This window comes from Muscardinus avellanarius, assembly GCF_963383645.1.
Source record: "Muscardinus avellanarius genome assembly, chromosome: 2".
NCBI lineage: Eukaryota > Metazoa > Chordata > Mammalia > Rodentia > Gliridae > Muscardinus > Muscardinus avellanarius.
In genome coordinates this window covers 91,941,181-91,961,326 of record NC_137787.1, presented here as the reverse complement: position 1 = coordinate 91,961,326, position 20,146 = coordinate 91,941,181, and the positions used below count along the sequence as shown (strand labels likewise).

At 34.2% G+C, this 20,146-nt stretch overlaps 1 protein-coding gene across 1 annotated transcript in view; it reads left to right on the top strand.

The window, feature by feature from the left end:
- Nucleotides 1-20,146, top strand: part of ARHGAP15 (Rho GTPase activating protein 15) — a gene marked incomplete at both ends in the record, with an annotated part of 624,759 nt that overhangs the window by 96,191 nt on the left and 508,422 nt on the right. The gene's annotated exons all lie outside the window — the stretch shown is intronic.

Genomic DNA, 20,146 nt, shown 5'->3' with positions numbered 1-20,146 from the left:
ACTTGTTTTGTTGTTTTTCCCTGGTGGCTGGTTGTTATCTAAACACAGAACATGTTGCATGTTGATTTGGATTAGTTTTACACATAGGTCATTGAATTTTGCAATGTATTTAATAGCTGCTTGTGGTTCCGGCCTAGAAGGCTTTACTTAAATAGATTTAATGTAGAACATTAAATGTACACAATTAAGATTCACTAATTATAAGCTATTTTCATTCATTGCTGTTGTGGTCTTACAGTCATTAATTATATTTACCAGTACATATAAGGAGGATGGGTAGAGCTGAACGACTGTAAAAATTTGATCTTTGTGTACTACCTATGTAAAGCTTTAGGGTGCAATCACTGTGATTAATAATTGCAATCGCATTTCACTGAATGGAAAAAACCAGTGGAAATCCTTAAAAGGAATGAAATTGGAAAATGTAACACTTCACACATGATGTTGCCAAAATCATGTAATTTGGCATGATTTCTCCTTGACAATAATTTTAGATTATAAAGACTGATCTTTTTCCATTTTTAGAAAAAAATTACTTTTACGTTTCTAAAATAACCAATCATTTATAGACATATTTTATATTTGATATTATTTAGTAGCCAAGGGAGCCAGATTACTATATTTTTAATTAAATGTCTTCTAAGAGTATTTAGACCCTTGAAAAAAGTCAATTATTTTCTTCTGCTCTTAAATGCTGCGCTGAGATTAACATAATGAGACTTATAGCCGTATAGATATGTGACATTTCCTACCTTGGGGGGACAAACAGATGGTTTAGAATATGGACTGTTTTTTAAAGATAGTAATACAGTTATAGCCAAGTAGTTTGAGCTCATTCAGATTAAAGAAAATTTAAAAAAATTTTAACATATTTTGGAATAAATTAATTTTCTGATTCTAGTTTTATTCTAGTTAGGTACACAGGTTTTTATTATAAAAATGAATGACAAGATATTTATAAATATCATTTGTCTACTAAAAACAAAAATTTTAGAAATTAAAAGATAGAAAGGAAGGAAAACAGGCAAGCAGGCTGTACAGTTGGCTAGCTGGCCAAACACACCTAAAAATCCATGAGTTAAACTAAAAAGTGATTTGAGTGTGGTTTTAGAGAGTCTAGTAGGCAAAATAAATTTAATTTTAAAGTGAGCAACTATACATTAGTGATATATCATTTTCTCCAATTCTTGATTCTTTTGTTATTCCATCATATATAATAAGATTTGGAGGTTATAATCCCAGTCTCTATGACAACCTAGATGAATGGTTAAACTAAATGTCACAGCTTTATATGTACTGTGGGCTTAGCATCCTAACTGCCAAAGTCCTAAAAGAAATGCATTAAATGTAAATTCAGGGGCATGATATCCTTTTAAAGATAGGTAAGCTATTATTTTCTAATTGCTCTTGTTTACCCTACGAAGAGCTCAATTAGATCACAGAGAGTCATACTTGACTTTACATTATGTAGACCAGGCTGTACAGACTGAAGACAAATATTTATGTATAACTCTGAACAATTATACGTGGGGATACCTTTAAACTGTCTATACTGATGATAGACATATTCCAACTTTTTCCTTAATATTATCAAACATCTTTTAATTTTCCATTTGTTTATGTATCTAAGCATTAGTACTTCCGACATTCCGACATTAAACTCACTACTGGAAACCTTTTGGGGGTAAAAATATTGCTAGCTAGTTTTGTTTGCAATGTAATTGAAAAATCCATGAGGCTTAAAAAACTTTACTTTTTTTTTTTGGTCTTGGATCTTTTAGTTTAGAGAAGCAAGAGGTTGTAAGGACATTGTATATAACAAAACTAAAGAAAAGTTCCAGTTTTACTTTCTGCTTCATTCTTGGAGGAATCATTTTGTCATGCTAAAATCTTTTCATCACCGAAATATATGAGCTTAGGTAAAATTTACTAATATCCATAGACATGGGCTATGAGAGTAAGCCTTTTGAGAGGAACAATATAAACAGTTTTAGTTCTGTTAATGAAAAAGCATAGAGAAGGATTTGCCAGAAAGCTAAATGTAGATGACTAGTATCAATAATTGATTAGATACATTAGCTGGTATAACTCTCAAATGATCAGAATAAACATGATTATATCTAAAAAAACATAATATTAAGGCATTGTTGCATGTTTGTGTGTGTGTGTGCAAGGGGCTTCATTACCTACCAAATAATGAAGTGTTGCTTCCTGACTGAAAAAGACTATCATAGCTTCTGCTGATGTGCTACATCAGAAATAGCTTTAGAATTCCAAGTTTGAATTAGGCTTGGTGTTCAATCTGAGTCTATGAATTATAGATTACAGATAGCAAATGACTATTGAGATTTTTACTTCAAGAAAAATCAAAGAAGGGCAAAATTAGAAATAATTTAAAATTTGAAATCTGTCTTTTAAAAGTTGATGGATTAGCAATTATATGCCACATAATTACAATGTCTGCAGAAGAGTCAAACTTAAAATGAATAGGAAAACAAAGAATTGCAAGTGCCTGAGATGCATTTGAAAGCTTCAGAAGCACACATTTATGACACATATAGAAAAAAAATGGAGATATTTTATTGGATTCGTTTCTATATGCTGCTTGGACATTTGATTTGTTCATTTTATCTTTGTACTAAAGCCCAGTTACTTCATAATGAAAGTCCTGTCAAACTCTTGGTATAAATTAAATCTTATTTGGTTGGTATATAATAACATCGCAGTGACACATCATTTATTAAGTTTTAGTTTTTAGCAACTTTTGGCAAGTAAAAATGATATTTACTTGCAGAATTCTGCTTATTTTATAGCAAGTCAGTCTGTAATGTATTTTAAAAATATTGTTAGCTTGGCCGGGCGTGGTGGCGCATGCTTGTAATCCCCACGCTTGGGAGGCAGAGACAGGAGGATCGCACGGGTTCGAAGCCAGCGGTGCTGGCTTAAGAGACCCTTTTCCCCAAAATAAAAAAGTATAAAATAGGGCTGGGAGTGTAGCCCAAGGTACAAGGGCTTCCAGGAACCTCAGTACCAAAAAAAAAAAAAAATATTGTTAGCTTCATAGGTATGTCACATGTGTTATGTATAGGTACATGTAAGTAACCATTGCATATACTATATATGTAAGTATGTATATACACACATTGGAAAATAAAGTGAGTATTTACACACACATACACACACATCAAATATAACATGACACTTTGTATTTATAATAGGAGGTACAAATTCTAAGTTATATTCGTAAATATTCATTGGAGCTAACTTTTGTTTAATTCTGCAGAGAGGATAATTGTCTATGACCATCACCAGTTTGATGTAGCTTGAGAAAAACACTTAGCAACTGAGTGATTTGTAATGAACTGCGGTAGGAGTTTTCTCAGTTAACTTAAGAGCAACACTAGGTCTTCATCAGGGAAAGAGTGAATGAAAAGATTCATGTTCCAGTTGCATGTTTTAAACATTCCTGCTAAGTGCTAGTTTGCTCTTTGGTATTTAGCCTGAAATTTAAAGCACTAAGGATTAAAAGGATTACAACATAATCTTAAATAATCCTAAATGTCATTTACAGAGAGATAGTTGTAATAACTAAATAAAACCATGTTAGAGTGTCGGGCTGCTTCCAGAACACAGGTGGTGCTACTGCCACCTTCTCTCTTCTCACTAGGCACTTTAGACATTTACAATGCCTTTCAGTAGGAAATTCAATGGAGAATGAGGCTGCAAAAATTTTAAAGCAATGCAGAATGCTTTGGCTTTTAAGATACTCTTATTTCGAGTCAGAAAAAAATTTTACTCATGACTCGTTTGAATGTATGGCCTCTCTGCATTCAATATTCTCAAAAGCCTGGGGAAATTGTTTCTTATGGTTATCAAATAGAGAGATAGGCTCTAAAGCATTCCCCAACCTCCAATGGGGTACCCTCGTGAAATATGAGGGCCCCAAAGCACTGTAGTGAATTCTGTGCTATTTAATCTAGCACTTAAATATTCTTTACTTCTGCCATGTAAATTAGTTCTGTGTCCCAAAGAAAACATACAGAGAGAAAACTCTATCACCTAGAACTCTAGTTACTAAACCAGAAGACTATATGCTTTGACTGACTAAATTGTTATTGCTAAGTCTAGAATTAGCTTTAAAAAAATCTTTTTTAAGAACATTTAGAAAGTTTTGCACATAACCTAGGCCCTATATTTCCAAGATTTCTAAGGTATAAATAGAATACAAAACCACAATGTTTTCTTATTTTATTTCTTTTCATTATAATGTATAAGAAAGTAGCTATTCACTTAAAATCATTAATTCATTTGTACCATAAAGCCTTACATTTTCTCAAAAGCTGATAGTGACTAGGTTCCCATTTTTCTGACTTATAGTTAAAATAAAATTTGAATAAAATGTTACCTATGAAAAGGTATTGAGCTCTTCTATAAATTGAATGCTACAATACAGTAATTCTAAAATTAATGAATTATGACCACTTTTGAATGTGTCAACTGATTACTTTAAAGGCACAAAAAAATTAAATGACTCAAATAGATGAGAGTCTGCCCGTTAATCTACCTCTCCTTATCTCTAAATTCTAACCTCAACAAATATTGTGGTCTAATTTCCAAGACTTGAGATTCTTTTTTAATATAAAAACATATCCCAGGAGTCATAACCTGCTCCTACAAGGAAAGGAAATCTCAGGATAGGTTTATGATGACTTGGATTACTTTTCTGAATTTATGTGAAGTCTTCTGGTTATAATGTATATTAAATATATTCATGTAATATTTCCCTTGGATATGCATTGCATTTAAAATAATTTGATTGCTCTTCCTGATCTGAGTATGTCTTAGCTTAAAACGTTTAAGTACTACTTAAGTTTATTAATGCAAAGATAATTTAATAATATATTGGAAAATGCCATTTTAAACCAAAAGGAAAACTACTAGTATTTCACTTTTATTCATTTCCTTGTGTTAAAAGTGGTGGTTTAAAATAAATCTGAGCTTTTACCAATATTCTCTTCATTTTTCAATGCTTGTAGTTAAAGTAAATACAAAAGGATGATTCTTCACATTTATACATGCATTAGGTTTCAAGTAAAGCTGGTTTCACTTTAGAGAATTACTCACAGTATCTTAAAAGGCATGGCATTAAAAATAAACTAGAGTAAGAGAAGCATTAATGTCTAATACAGTTGTTTTTTTGCTTATAGCTTGTCCTCAATCATTTTATCTACCTATTAGATATTCATCTATCATTCAGAAGGTACCATGATGAGAGTCCAGGAGTCTGGGGACCTGTGCTCCAGTTTTGGCTTTGTTAGTTGTAACTTTATGTAGAACCAGAGCAGCATCCCTCCTCCTACATACAATTTCTGACAGGTCAGTGTCACATTGAGAAAATGAGAGGCAATAGGCCTCACCTCACCTGCCTCCCATCTGTGTTCATGTTAAAATAAAGCGATTGTTTGGTGTTTTTGAAAGCAACTACAAAGGGGCAGTTTAATATAAATACATCAGGATATTGTTACTCATCTTCTAAACCACAGCATCTCATAACATTTTAAGGGAAATTCCAGATGTGAATTTCACAAAAACTGACCTGAGGCAGATAGATATCCATAAAATGCAACTGAGAATTTCTGACCATTTCTACTTTATGCTGACTTCTGAAACTAATCAATAGGCTGTGCATGTCCTCAAACCTTACTTAAGTCATTTTTAATATTATGAGCTTTAATATTATAATATAAAACATTATAATATTTAAGTATAATTAATCATTAATGTAATATGTAATCAGTATGTTAATTAATGACATGTCCAAGTCAATACTTTAAGGAGAGCATTTTTCATAGCAACCCATATAGCAAGGAGCCCCCAGATGAAGGAGAGAAAATCTCAACATAGGCTCAGTCTTTACTGAGTTTTCAAGAAAGTACTTTTTTTATTCTCTTTGGCTTCACTATTGTTAGTGGTGTTGCACAGATTTTTTTTTTACAAAGGAAGAATATACTTTTCTAACTAGGGCTTTGATTTAGAAAAATGAATGTCAAAGGTGTATACTATTGTGGAAAAGAGAGTTTGGGACCAGGATTAAATTAATTGTAAAATCTAGGTGGGACTAAAGAACATGTTATCTCTGACGAATGAGAGAGGAAACCTAAGGAAACAAGGAGACAGACAGAAAGCCCACTCCTCAAATCAAGAACATGCCTATTGGTTCAAACCCTTTGATTTGGGAATCTCTGTCTTTTTGTTGATTTAATTGTTGAGAAATGATAAAACTCTCTTTAAAAAGATGTAATTAGAGGCCAACAATTTAGCCCAGTGGAAGATCACTTCCAAGCAAATGTGAAGCCCTAAATTAAATCTCCAGCACCACACAAGCAAAAAATGTACATTTCCATATATAAAAATTAAGTATATTCCTAGAGAAAATATCAAGTTTATGCTTCCTGGGTGATTCTATGAAACTCACAAGTCTCAGGCTTATACTCTGAGGATCTGAACTCATTTGCACAGTGTCAGCTTCCTTCTTTTGCTAACTTCTACTAAAGAGTACATTGCAAGCCAGTTGTGGTGATGCATGCCTGTCATCTCAGTATTTGTGAGGCTGAGACAGGAGGATCCCAGATTTGAAAACACCCTCAGCAACATAGTGTGATTCTCAGCAACCTATAGAGACACTTTCAAAGCAGAATTATTAAATTAAAAACAAAAGCTCTGGGACTATAGCTCAGAAATAGAATGTCCCTTGGTTCAGTACCCAGTACTACACACATATACAAAGAACACAATGCGACCTTACTTTGTTTAACTTTAGACTAGCATCAAAGCAAAGGGGAACTGGGTAAGAGTAAAGATTATAATACTTACATTATCATATTAAAGTCACAATGTAATTGAGGGAAATCAATCCTGTCAGTTGACAAGATGATACACAAGTAGATCAAAATATTTAAATCAAAAGGGAAAAAAGAAAATATCAACTTAACATCTCCTGTTTCTAATATTTTATCATAAAGGATGCATGTGACCTGAGAATTTCAGATTACTGATTTGCTCAACCCCCTCCCCTTTCTGGTATAGCTGGCTCTGTGTGTCCAAAGGTATGAGTTGTGGCATAGAACCAATTCTGAGGCTGACAGAAACATGCTCTTCTTCACTTTTCGTCTTCACGGTGTGAACTTCCTCCACTCCTGGACTATATTCTGTTTCATCATGCTTTGGCATGGCAAGTGCAATGATCTCTATGTTGTCCTCTGACTCCTGTGACCCACAGCAGTTTCTCTTGTCGACATAATCACAGCGAGGGTAACCAGCCACATGGGGAGCACACCTGGACCTCAGAGGATGTACACCAGTCTGAGCAAGAGAACCAATGCCACTGGGGGATTTCCTGGAGCGAAAGTAGAATAATGAAGTCTCATAGTTTTTCACTTGTGATTTCCATCATGTATAAAGTAAAGAATCTATTTTGATTCTGGAGAAACAACACTTAAACCAAAGACTCTTTTTCATATCTGTTTCAAAATCCATATTGTATATTTGTAAAATAGAGTGGCCATGTTCACTTCATGCTGAGCATGATTTTTTTTAAGTAGCAAACAGAGCTATTCCAGAAAAAGAATGGTTAATCCTTAAAGCTGGTACACAAGAAATAGGGCAGTAAACAGTATCACATTTTACAGGTTGTCCATAAGGATGACACAAGATGAAATAAAAATTGAATGCTATTGGAGAGCCTAGGATCCCTAGAAGATAAATTGCTGATGCTCTTTAGATTTCAGAAATATAAGGTGGTAAGAAAGCTAGATTTGAAGGCAAGAATACACACACACACACACACACACACACACACACACACACACACACAGTGTTTATGTGCCACAGACCACTGGGTAGCAAAAAGAAAAAAAATCTGGGCAATGGTGAACAGAGCTCTGAAACCTCAGAACAATGTATAAAGCAATATAAGAAAATAACAAAACAAGCTTCCATAAACAAGGGCTTAGAATTAATGCAAGAAAAAAAAAACTGAGTTTTTGATGAAAGGAAAATACCAGCACTCGCATAGCACCAAAGAAGCCACTTGTGGAATCTATGCTTAGAGTCTTTTAATATACAAGTGAAACATGTTACTAAAAATTTAGTGAAAAATAAATATTCAAAAGCAAGGATATAAACTGCTGCAGGAAGACAGTTAAGGATTCTTGGTATTTGAAGAAGAGGGGAGGAGGCTGCTCTTTTATCTTAACAAAACAGGATGTTGAGAGATGGCCTGGATATAACAATTAAACGAAGAGGATGGTGTTGGGGAGCTAGCAGCTGTTTAAACTCTTTTTGGATAATAGCTCAACAGATGGGTTGAGGTGACTTGACCAGGGAAGGGACATTCGTGAGGAGGGTAGAGAGCTTTACTTTTTAGTGGGTAGCTGTTACATTTTGGACCTCAGCTTCAACATTTTACCCAACCTTTCATTTTCAGCACTGAGAGAAATCCTAACCATCACACTTCCTGGGTGAATATGTGTAAACCAAAACATTAGAGTGGCAAAATTAACAAATTATGAAGAAACCCCTAAAAGAGAAAGCAACACTGATATGAAAAATGTCCTTCTCTAGTAATCTAGAAATACAGCTGTTTAAAATTGGATTTAAGCAATACTTTGTTTCAAAATTCACACACCCATGATCAAATAAAAGAAAAACTTCTGATACTTGCAATCTGTGACAGATTTGACATCAATTAGGAGAAAGAAACTTTATGAATACATTCGTCTGATATATAGGAGACTCAGATAAGAATGGTAGAAAATTACGTAAAACACTTTTTATTAACAACTACCTTGGGATATTCACAACTGAAGATGTTAATTGTCCACTGGAATAGGAAATATTAATTTCAACCCACGAGCGTTTTCTATCACATTATCAAAAGGAAATTCAGCGGCAACTGAATGTTTAATGTATACGAAAATGCATGTTTTCAGGGGCCCAAAGTACTAGAAAATAAATGGGTCCCACAAAATAAAACTAGTGACATGAAAAAAATGGCTGTCTTCATTATGAGAAAATTTGTCCTCTTGCTAAAGTAAGGATTGTTCTATTATTAACACAGAAAATCTTAGATGGACTGCACAAAGTGCTGCATTATTCATAAAAGCATTGCTGCCATCTGGTGGCTGCTTTGTGTGTCAGCAGGAACTTTGCTGATTTGATTCCACAGGGCGCTCATGTGAGCCATGCAAAGGAGGGCCTTACGTGGTAAAATAAAAACGTGAGCATTCCCTGGCCATAGATGTCATTCATCTGAAGGCAGTCTTTTCTCCCTGTGCTGTGGTAGAATGGAGGATTCAGGGGAGGTAATGAGATACTTGGATATCTTTTGTCCTGAAAGTGAAAGTATATTTTACATGGCTTATCTAAGGAAGTTACTCTTGGCTGTCGTTGACTGATAAATTTTATCAGCATTCATTTCTGTTGGCAAGTAAATAAGTATGTGCTCAAATATTAGGAAGGTTTATTGAATCTAAAGATATGCTATTTTACTTAAATAAGAACATACACTAGATGCTGTAATTCCTCATTTGGATTCAAGCACGGATTTTTTTAAGTTATCATTCACTGAGTCTTATTTTTAAAATTTTATATATATATATATATATATATATATATATATATATATATAAAATTTATAATGTCAAAAAATAAAAATGTATAGAGGTTCATAAAACTTAAAATTTTGTGTCACTCAACTGCTATAATAAAGAAATCTGATTAATTTTTAATGACTCAGAAACCTATAAAGTAGCACTTCTTTGAGAATTTACAAATTAGATGGCAAATATTATTCAGTTCAAATTGTGCATTTTATTGATAATAAAAGCTTCCAATATAATTTAAGAAATTTTGATGACCTCAAGCATCAGTAAATTAACAACTTCTTAATCAGAACCATTTAGGTTATCTTTGCAATTCTAGTATCTTTTTAAGTTTCTGATAAGTATAGAATGACTCATTGTATGTAGTGAAATCCTGACCCTGAAAATGGATATTTATATAGCTCAGAAATCCTTGAAGATTATAGAAGATAATGAGTTAAAATTGCCCCAGGAGAAAAGTTGGAATCCTGAATTCTCAGATATGATATTTAATAGTTAATGTTGAGTTTCCAGTGGATATTTCCCTGTCATTAAAGTACCTTATGATATAAAATTTAGCTGGGAAGAGATATTGTGGTAAATTTAGAGAATTATAATATTGAATAAATATCATTTTTTACCAAAAAAACTTTGCAATGCCTATTTTTAAAATAAGACATTTGGGTGTTATTTTAAAATTTTTGGGAAGTCTTCCACTTCATGAATATATACTTGATATTACCTTTGTTACTCTCTATTTGCCACTTTTAATTAGGCTCATGGAAAAAATGGTTCATCTTTTCTGACAAGATGACCCAAGTCACCATCCTTCTTGCACATCTACTCTACAACTACAACAAAACCTTGCAAAGGAAGTAACATAAATAATAATTACGTGCTGTGTGTGTAATCCTACACATCTGTAATCCTAGAACTTGGGAGTCTGAAATGAGAATCACAGGTTTAAGAACAGTCTCAGCAACCTAGGAAGAAATTTTTCAAAACAAAAAATTAAAAAGGTCTGAGAATGTAAGCTTGGAGGTACAATACCCCTGGGTTCAATCCTCAACATGTATGTCATTATCACAATGAATTACATTATGGTGTGAGACTAAAATTTACCAATAAAAGTATAAAAATAAAATGAAAATAATAATAATAATAATAATAATAATAATAATGTACCTGTCTCATTTATTCTTATAAATATCAAGTAAATTATTCTCCTAGTAGACTTGAATACAACTGTATGATGGTTTCTATTGGCTTCATCATAGAGACAGTAAACCTTCCCACTATGGTCAGGATGTCCCAGGATTTAGTCAGAAGTTGCTAATGTTTGTCTCAATAATATTTGCTTTTTGGCAGCTTTTACAGCTACTTAACACTAAATTCCCACTTAGTCAGGAGGATCATTTATACAGTATAATGAATGATGTCACCTTAAACCCTTTAGTATGTAATTGCTGGATGTTTCATTTTATAGCAGGGCATTTGATGGTATATTTGTTTATGCTAAATTTTATGACAGTGACAGCTGCATCTCAGTAGAGAGATGATCCTTTTCTTTCATGGGAAGCTAGTTTCAAATCTCTTTAAGCAAACAGTTTTATCCTGTATGCCTCTGTTTTAGGCTGGTTTTCCCTGAATGAAAGTTTGAGACTAGAAAGTGCATTGAAAATTATTTATTTGTGAAATGATCTTAGAAATCTAGAATTAAGAACTGACAGTAGTGAAACAAAAAGAAGGAAGAAATACAAAGGCTGTTGTAGAGTTGGTTGTCAGATGTCTAGGATGTTTGTCAGAATTTCCCACTAAAGACTGACAGGATGAAACATTTTCCCATTAGCTTCCGTCCCCTTTGGTTCACGGTTACCTCTGGGATGGATTGTTTTCTTTAGATCTTGTTGACTTTCAGGCTGCAAGTGGGTAACAATTTCTGCTCCATAGAACCAGACTATCGACAGCAGAAAGTAAAAGACATGTGGTGTGTGTTTGAGGTAAATGTACGCATATAAAGGGAGTTAAAGCCCACACAGAACTATCTCCAGTAGCTGCAGCTATAGTCACAGACAAATATAAGTGGCTGCAAATCCAGGCACAAGAATTATTTGATGTAATCCACCTTTTCCATGTTCTAATTTTCTTCTTCATATTAAATTGAACCCACTGCTGAGTCTTCAATATGATAAATGGCATTAACCTCTAAAAAAAAAAAGTTTTAAGTGGAAAAACTTTGCTACACTGCTACAACTGTGTACCAGGCCATATTTGATGTTCATCACTGATTTCCTTCAGCATGTACTCTAACCAGGACTACATAGTCTGCTGTGTTTGCCTGATGTGGTCAATAAAACCTTCACATCTGTGGGTTCTGGGCTTTTGATTTCTTGACATCTCCAGACTCTGTTTGCTGCACTTGATAGCTTAGCGCACTACCCAGGCATGAAAGTCCTAAGAAACATCTCCATGAATCATTTAAATTTTAGTCATTTTTCTTGCAACCCCTATACTGAAGTAATCTCAATCTTTCATGATAAAGGGCAATCAACCCCCCTCCATGAGTGTAGTTGTATTTTTTTAGTTTACTTGCTGGTCCATTTCCTGAGTATTCATTGTTACCATCCACTGGCCATAAATTTAAGTTCATAATACCATCACTAATCCCTTCTAGAGGGACATCTCTCCCCTATCCCAGAAACAATAATTTCTAATCAAGAAGAGTCAAAGTTGAAAAACTCAGAAGCATAAATGCTGCTGATGGGTTATTATAATGACTACCACAACTTGCTCATGTCTAACTAACTTAGTACCCTCTGATCAACCTGTCTCTATCCCTCCCCACCCTGATCACTTTCCCCAGCCTCTGACAACCACCATTACACTCTTAACTTTTAGGAGATGAACTTTTTTAATCCACAAGAGAGACATCAAGTGGTACTTGTCTTTCAGCGACTGATTTATTTCACTTAAGAAAATAATCTCCAGGTCTATCCATATTTTTCAAATGACAAGATTTAATTATTTTTATAGCTAACTAATATTCCATTTTGTATGTGCACCACATTATTTTATCTACTCATTAGTTGATAGAGTATTTCCATTTCTTGGCTATTGTGAAGAACTCTGCAATGAACATGAGAACATAGATTTTTTTTTACAATCAGATTTTAATTTTTTTCCTGTATATTCTCAGTGGTAGAATTGATGTATTATATGATAGTTCCATTTTTTTCAGTAAACACTATACTTTGTTCCACAATGGCTGTACTAAATCATATTTGCATTAATAGTGTGGGAAAGTTCTCTTTTCCCCAAGTCCTCACCAGTACTTGTAATCTTTAGCCTTTTTGATAACTGCTATTCTTACTAGGGTAAGTTGCTATCTCATTGTGGTTTTGATTTCCATTTCCTTGATGACTATTGATGTAAGCATGTCTTTATATAGTTGGCCACTAGTATGAATTCTTTTGGGAAATGTCATTTTAGATTGATTACTCGCTTTTGCTTTTCAGCCTGTAGTTGAATTTTTCGTTTTTTGGTGCACTGTAATCACCATCATAATGAAGTTCAGGGTGATAGAGGCATGCATGCACATAGCACTCGGTGAGCTTCCCCAGAGCTCACCCTCCCCATAAATGACATTTAGATGGGAGTTGATAAATTGTGTCTGTACATCATGTCCACTGAGGTGTTTCTTTCATCAAGTCTCCTTCCTCTCATTCATTTCTGTCCCTCATGTTCCCTCCATCATTCCACTAGGGTTTCTCCTCCTTTGTCAAGAGACACTCCTGTCCCCCAAGAGCTCCCTAGATTCCATATATGATAAAAATATCTGATATTTTATTTTTTGTTACTGACTCATCTCATTTTAAATAATATTCTCAACCTGGCACGGCAGCACACATTTGTAACCCCAGCATTTGGGAGGTTGAGACAGGAGGATCAGGGTTCATGGACAGCCTCAGCTACTTAGTGAGGCTCTCTGCAACCCTGTTTCAAAAATATAAAGAAAAAAGTAATAAAATAAAATAGTATTCTCCAGTTCCATCCATTTTTTTTCTGAAATGATGTGATTTTGTTCTTCTTTATGGCTGAGAAGAATCCCATTGTGTACATATCCTATAATTTTGTAATTCATTCATCTGTTGTTAGACATCTAAGCTGATTTCATAATTTGGATAGCCCACTTTTTATTGGTTACCTTTATTAATTTTTTTACTTATTACTATTGAGTATTTAGAGTCCCTGTATATTCTGGATATCAACCACTTTGGTTGTCAATTTAAGATGATAAATTTTGGGTTTGTTACAAAGCAACAGTTAATTGATATAGTATATCAACAGATATAATTTCATGATTTGTTTTTTATGAAAAACGACATATCTGCCGGGCGTGGTGGCGCATGCTTGTAATCCCAGTGCTTGCTCTGGCTTAAGAGACCCTGTTTCCAAATAAGAATATAAAAATAGGTCTGGGAGTGTAGCCCGGAGATAGAAGGGTTTCCAGGAACCCCAGTACCACAAAAGAGAGAGAGAGAGAGAGAGAGAGAGAGAGAGAGAGAGAGAGAGAGAGAGAGAGAAAGAGAAAGAGAAAGAGAGAAAGAAAAAGAAAAAGAAAGAACATATTTGAAAGTAAAATTTAACCAGGATAAAAGGTCTTTTAAAGGATGGGAAAGCTAGGGATGTTAACACACACCTGTACTCCCTTACATTTTCTGTTCGTCTGATTATTTATTTTGGAAATAAGGTCTTGCTAAACTGCTGAAGCTGGCCTAAACCTATAATCCTCCTGTCTCAGCCTCCCAAATACTAGGATTACAGGCATGTGCCACCATGCTTAACTATAGCCCCATTTAATAGGCTGAGATGGGAAGATCTTTGAGCCTAGTAGTTCCAAACCAGTCTGGACAATATACTGAGACTGTGTCTCATAAAAGGAAAAACAAAAGGAGGAGGTGGTATGGAAACATGTTCATGATGTGAGCATCTAAGAAGTAATTACTGAGCACTGGCTCCTCATTTGATTATAGAGAAAATGCAGGTAGCAGCATTTCATCTGGTCACTTAGTGTTTTTCTTACTCAGTTTGTTTACTGAAATAGCTGCCTAACAAAGTTAACTTCCAGGAAGGGTGCCAGGTTACAAGGAATCATACCAGAGTCTTGGAATCACATTGGGCTTTCACCCAAAGTTTTTGCAACATTAGGTGGAGGCAACATAATTTGGCTTGAAAAGTTACAAGAGAAAACATGACAGAAAATGCTCAGGGAACAGAGTGTTCAGTCTTTAAGATGGTATCTTTCTTAGCCTCTTGAAAATCAGAGAAAATTATATGGCTATGCTATAAAAAGACAATGTGGACCAACAGAGTTAAGATGGTCAAAGATCATTGTTAGGCCAACAACTGTAGCGGTTCTAACCCAAAAACTTGGCTGTAAGACTTTAAGAGCAGATAGAGCTACATTTGGGAAATCTAAACATAGCCTAAAAGTTTTGGCACTTCAAGAGTTTCTGGGGGAAAGAAAAGAAATTTGATTTCTTTCTGTGCTGCTGATGGAAAAGCTTGCAAATGACCTGAGAAAATTATTTTTGTCATATTTTCACTGCAAATAGTTTTTTTCTATTTGTTTCTAAAAGTTACAAAGGATTTTGCATGTTAAAAATCACTAATTAAGAAAAATAGGATGGCCACTTTGCTTTGGAATAAAATATTCTAACGATGTATGCATTTTTTTTTTTTAATGGCCAGGTATCTTGGCACACACCTGTAATCCCAATACTTGGGAGGCTGACACAAGGTGATCTTAGGTTTGAGGCCAGTCTCAGCAATTGGGAGAGACCCCCAGTAACTTATCAAGACCCTGTTTCAAAATAAAAAATAAAAAAAGGGCTGGGGTGTAGCTCGGAGGCAGAGTGCTCCTGGGTTCCATCCCCAGAACCACCCCCCTTCCAAAATGTGCACATCAAAGTTGCCATTATTATTCCTGAAACATTTCATAATGTATACCAGGTCAAAGATACTTTTTTGTGCAAAATGAACATGCTATTCCCAGGCATGTCTCCATCAATAAAATTTTCAGTGTCTTTTTTGTGTAAAAAAATATGTAAACAAGAAGTTTTAATTCACATCTTTTTTCCCCCCCTGAGGGTTTTCTTTTTTTTCTCCTTACATAATTGAACCCAAGGATAAGCATAGTGTATTCATGCTAAAGCTGCCTGGTGCTAAGTCTGTTCTGTCTTGGATTGAAACTTATTTGAATTCTTTCAACTGAATTAAATTTTGAAATCACAATAAAATTCATTATTTCTAAATCTATGTTAGATTTACTTTAGAAAGATAAATCAATGAAAAACAGGGGAATGAAATCAATCAGTTACACCAAATTCTAGGTGTTAAATCATACCTTTTTCATAGCTTTATTATAATTTGTGTTGTTACTACTTTTCATAGTACTGGATAGAGCTCCAGAATTTGAGAGTCAGTTTTCAGAAATATCTAATTTATATTTGGGAAATCTTAGGTTATTTAGTATAGTCAAACAAAATTACTTTTTCCATTGTAACACAAATACAACTGAGGTGATAATTTCTGTGAAAGGGAAAAATAGCTAGAATATATTTCAAATGCAAACACTAAGGAAATAACTAATACTGGGATTACGCAGTGTACTTTCTTGGTTTGAAAGAATGCTAACTTTTCTGGAACTCAAATCGGAGCTGACTAAAGGTAATCAGTGGTTATTACTGTAAAAAGGTAATTTTCTTTCCAAGTCAGACAGGACTTGGCAACCATATACCTCTAAAATTGTTCACTTACATTTTAAAAATTTTATTTTGTTCAATTAGCATGTATATTTGTTAAATTTAGCTATAAGTGAAATATTTTTGAAATGGTAATTAGGTTTTACTTTAATGACTCCAATGAGACTCAGAGGTAGGAAGATGTTAGAGGGGTGACTTTTTAAATTATTTTGCATAGAGTTTCCATCATATGTACAAAGCCTTATATTTACTTCTGGGTTGTCTCCCCATAAACTTCTCAGGGATTCTTCATGTTTCTGAACAAATAGAAGAGATATAATAAATTAGGAAGGAAAATATTAATAGATTCATACAAACGACTAAGAATATAGATATTTTTGATTGGTCATCATCAGCATGTGAGCCCTGGATCAACCAAGCTCAACTACGCTGGAGAACACATTTCTATTCTTCAGTGAGTCCTCACTCTGGGTCCCTGCTTGATGAAAGGTCTTCTGTCTAGAACAGATGTGACAAACAACATGTTGGCCTTTAATACTCCCACCTGGACATGCCATTTGTCATGTCTTTCTTCATATTATTTGACTAAGGAAGTCACAGAGGCAGCAAACACAGGAGTATAGTCCCTGCTCCATCCAGCCACTGTGGGGAAAACAGCTACAGTCATAGAACCTACCTCATTCCCTGAACAACTAACTATTCAAATCACCTCCTCAATCTAAATAAAAGAATGTGGTGTTGGTAGTGGTGGCTGCTCTTTGAAAAGAGTAGAACTGTGTCATGCCATTTCAGAGATAAAAGCCCATTAAACATATTATATTGTGTATTTGTAATTGATGTTAAGATAATAACTCTTTTAAAAGAACCATTCAGCTCCTTTGTTCAACACTATTGAGTATGAAACTGGAGTTCAAGTTATTTAATAACATATGCCAACCTGCATACAGATTCATATCTGTTTTAAAATTAGTTCCGAAGTGTTGGGAATATAGAAAATTTGCATCAATAATCATTTAAATTCAAGGCAGATGCACAAATTATAGGAACTGAAGGTCAAATAATTCAGGGTGAAATAAGTACTTTCAGATGGCAACAAAATGAGGTAAGAGTTGAAAATTATTTTCATTCAGTAATTGAACTCTTTTTAATAGGTTTAGTCCTCCTTTCAATGGTAAATAAATATACACCAAATATCATCAAATAAGATTGTGTTCTACTTACAGGTACTTAAATGCTATCTTGAAAGATATGAAGCTCATAAATATAGTTTGGTGCAGTGACTCATACCTATAATCCAGTATTGGCAGGCTGAGGAAAGAGGATCACAGATTCACAGCCAGCCTCAATAACTTAAAGAGGTCCTATTTCAATATGAAAAATAAAAAGGTATAGCAGTATAGCTCAGTGATAGAATTCCTCTGGGTTTAATCCCCTGTACCACAAAAATAATAACTGGCTCAGATGGTGATTCCATTCCTAGTCTTTTGAGGACCCTCCATACTGATTTTTATAATGGTTGTACTTATTTACAATCCCACCAACAATGTTTAAGAGTTTCTATTTTCTCACATCCTCACCAGCATTTATAATTGTTTGTATTTTTTATGATTGTCATTCTAATTGGAGTTAGATGGGCTGTAATGGAAGTTCGATTTACATTTGTCTGATTGTTAACTACATTGAACGTTTTTACCTATATTTGTTGGCCATTTATATTTCTTCTTTAAAAAGTGTCTATTCAGTCCAATAGCTCATTTTTAATTTTTTTTTTTTTTTTTTAGTGCTATAGGTTAGTCACAGACAGTGAAAGGTCATTTGTTTTCTCTCATATGCAGAAGCTAGGGAGTAGGGGGATATAAGAAGAACCTTAAACAATAAATGCACAGGTCTTATATATGAAACTGTCCTTTCTAAAAATTATTTCAACTGGGCTTGGTGGCCCATGCTTGTAATCCCAGTACTTTGGAGGCTGAGACAGGAGGATCGTGCAGGTTCAAAGCCAGCCTCAGCAGCTTAGAGGCTCTCAGTAACTTAGCGAGACCCTGTTTTAAAATAAAATATAAAATAGGTCTGGAGGTGTAGCTTAGAGGTAGAAGGCCCCTACATTCTAATCCCAGTACCACACACAAAAATAAAGATTAAAAAAATTCCACAAAGAGGTGCAGATATTTTGTTAATAATTTATAAAGGAACAATTCTCTAGTAAAAGATTAGTTTTTTGCCAGTTATTCTTAATCAGCCACAACTTAAAAAAAAAAAAACTTTCTGATTTTAACTTTGCTCAAAATATTGCCACTCAGAAATTTTTAACCTTATACTGACATGTCTGTTTAATTTTATATTTGGTTTTATAGCTTATAATAGAATCCTTATTTGCTCTTCTATGGTTTCTTCTTCCATGCACCAAAAAGTTAAAAAAAATCCTTACCCATGATAAGATCAATACCTTTTAACTTCTTTTGCCTAGTTTTAAAATAACTCCAGTACTTTGTCTTTTGTAGTCATTTGTTGCATTGGTGATATTTTATTTGTTGGTAATTTATTTCATTCAGTACCATTTGGTAGTACCATTTGGTTGCTTCTCTATGGTTCTGTGATCTTCTATCTTAATGGAGTACAATACGGTAGAGGCATAAATGTACACATCACTCATTTAGCCCTTCCCTAATTCCCACCCCATTTCCTTTCCTCCGTCGCATGTTTAGCTTACTGACTGACTTGGATATGTTTGTGAATATACATCATGTACATTAGGGAATTTCCCTCTTCCTCCCTCTCATCCCCCTCAGTTATGTCGCCTTATTTGCTCATCTATGGTTCCTCCTTCTTCATCTAGAGTTCCTCCTATAATCCTGTTTTTCCCTAGCTTCTGCATATTAAGGAGAGTATCTGATTTTTTTTACTTTTTGTGACTGACTAATCTCACTTAGCATTATCTTCTCCACTTCCATCCATTTCCCTATACATTGCACAATTTTGTTATTCATTATGGCTGAGTAAAATTCCACTGTGTACATATCCCATAGTTTTGTAATCCATTCATCTGTTGATGGACATCTTGGCTGGTTCCATAGTTTGGCAATTGTGAATTGTGCAACTATGAACATAGATACCCATGAATTAGTTTGGTAGTTTGGTTTCCATTCTTTTGGGTAGATACCCAGAAGTACTATTGCTGGATCATATAGTAGCCTCTTTCCAATTTTTCTGAGAATCCTTCATACTGTTTTCCAAAGTGGTTGCACTAATTTGCCATCCCACTAACAATGTATTGGAGTCCCCACTTCTCCACATCCTCACCAGCATAATATAAAACCAATCTGATTTGATCTTTGTATATAAGTAGTTTTATATCTGTTTATGTTTTTATTCTAATAATTTTAAATTAATTTTTCATTATTTTGGCAGTTGCATTTAAACAATTTTATTGTATATTTTAAAATACTTGAACTCAAATTTTTTGTTAGTTTTATGACACTAATGGTCACTTCCGGTTTTATTTTTTCATCTTCAAGAAATTCACCTGCTGGGCTTGAGGTGCATGCTTTTAATCCCAGCATTCAGGAGGCTGAGACCAGAGAATCATGGTTTGAGGATAGCCTCAGCTACTTAGTGAGTCCCTCAGCAACTTAGTGATAACTTATTTCAAAATAAAGAATAAAAATAGGGCAGGAGATGTTGTAGTTTGGAGGTCAAATGCCCCTGAGTTTCATCCCTAGACCTGCAAAAAAAAAAAAAAAA